Source organism: Schistocerca gregaria, chromosome 8 (genome assembly GCF_023897955.1).
Source record: "Schistocerca gregaria isolate iqSchGreg1 chromosome 8, iqSchGreg1.2, whole genome shotgun sequence".
NCBI lineage: Eukaryota > Metazoa > Arthropoda > Insecta > Orthoptera > Acrididae > Schistocerca > Schistocerca gregaria.
This window is the reverse complement of record NC_064927.1, coordinates 43,011,578-43,013,543: the sequence shown is the minus strand read 5'-3', so window position 1 is coordinate 43,013,543 and position 1,966 is coordinate 43,011,578. Positions and strand designations below refer to the sequence as shown.

At 42.3% G+C, this 1,966-nt stretch overlaps 1 non-coding gene across 1 annotated transcript; it reads left to right on the top strand.

Annotated features, from left to right (window-relative positions):
- Positions 1-1,594: 1,594 nt before the first annotated feature.
- On the top strand, positions 1,595-1,668 carry Trnat-ugu (transfer RNA threonine (anticodon UGU)). The gene has a single exon. It is a non-coding gene; the product is annotated as a tRNA-Thr (tRNA).
- The last annotated feature ends 298 nt before the right edge of the window (positions 1,669-1,966 follow it).

Here is a 1,966-nt window from a genome sequence, read left to right as displayed (position 1 = left end):
GTTTAATTGTATTTGAAAACCTAACTCCTAAAAGGTGTGAGATGTTTCTCAAAATGGTTCATTATGAAAGCATTACTAAATATATCTGACAATTCGTATTCGGCTCCTCTGTTAGAATTTTTAAAAACTATGTGTTTCAGTGGTTTTGGAACTTCGATAGTAAGGGGATGAAAATTTTAATGAAATATTTATTGCGTTATATTAAAATATCTTAAATCGGCATCTATGAAAACCGGTATTTCACTTCTCAGTTATATAAAAGAAATATGTGTTGCGGAATGAAAGATTCTATGGAGATATCACCACAAGAATACAAACGGCTTGATTAACAAAAACCTTCGACTCCAGCTGTCGGCATTGTTTTTTGGTCATTCAGTAAAAGACCATGCTTCAATGGCGTTAAGTTTAGAAAGTGTTGCAGTTTATAAAAGACATAAAAAAACGATTAAAGAAAAAAAATCTTTGAAGACCATAAACGGTCTACGCAAGTAAAGAAGCGGATGATAAGTTAGCTCTTTATGCAAATGAGTTGGTCACTTTAAGTTAAGAGACATGTCATGCACCAGGAACCAAATATTATAGTTGCTACGATTGGCTAACGGAAAAGTTTTGCAGAATCACGGGAAATCACTTCTGCAAGTGGCTGAGAATCTCGTAATGGATAAAAATTCTGTACTGAGAATTCCAAGGTGGGAGATGCAAATTCCTCGATTAGGAATTGTTAATCCACATGTGAAACCTGAGTACATAATCCCTGTGACATTTTATCAACGGTGTTCCATAGGGACAGGTTCTCATCCAAAAAGTTCGAAAATTCAATTTCTTTGTAGTTGCATTTTTTTTAAGGTGTACTTGTCCAGACTCTTGGAACGGAAAAGTTTTTTTTTTAATCGGTGCTTTAAAAAAGTTTCTACAGCCCATTGTTTGAAGCAGTGTCACGACTGCCATGAGCCGCGCGGGGTATCCGCCATGTCTCAAACGCCTTGTCACGGTTCGCGCGGCTCCCCCCGTTGAAGGTTCGAGTCCTCCCTTGGGCATCGTTGTGTGTGTTTGTTGTCCTTAGCATAAGTTAATGTAAGTAGTGTGTACGCACAGGTACTGATGGTTCAAATGACTCTGAACACTATGGGATTTAACAATTGAGGTCATCAGTCCTCTAGAACTTAGAACGACTTAAACCTAACTAACCTAAGGACATCACACACATCCATACTCGAGGCAGTATTTGAACCTGCGACCGTAGCGGTCGCATGGCTCCCGACTGAAGCGCCTAGAACCGCTCGGCCACATAGGCCGGTCTACCATGTATTCTAGAGAAGCTGCCCGGTCGTCAGTGGCGCCTGTTCTTTCGAGAACAGTTACTATCTTCATATATATGGTTAAACGTTACCCAGCCATTGACCTTCGTCTGTGCGAATGCGCACAGATTGCCCGAAATCTTACGGGAATCGTCACCTTAGTGTGGGCCAGTATTGAGTGGATGGGCAAACACCTATTACGTACATTACGTTTGTGGATTGTGGCCGGTTGGAAATGTGAGTCTCACGGGAAGCGTGTAAGGGATAAATGCCGGCAGTCGCGGTATTCATCTGTGTCCTCGGTGGCTCAAATGGATAGAGCGTCTGCCATGTAAGCAGGAGATCCCGGGTTCGAGTCCCGGTCGGGGCACACATTTTCAGCTGTCCCCATCGAAGTGTATCAACAACACCTGTCGGCAGCTGAGGGTTTCAATTAACTATCAATTGTGAAGGGGATTCGAAGAACCCTTTGCCAGGCACTTAAATGTGATTTGCAGAGTATCCATATAGATGTAGATCAAAGCTCGTCCCGTGACGCACGTGCACAAAATGATTCATACTGCAAACATACTCGCCGATAACACTGACGAATAACGAGTGCTGCATATCCAGGTTAGACAGATCGGCTTTTCCTGCCAAGAAGAACAGGGAGTTGCTATCTAGGAACA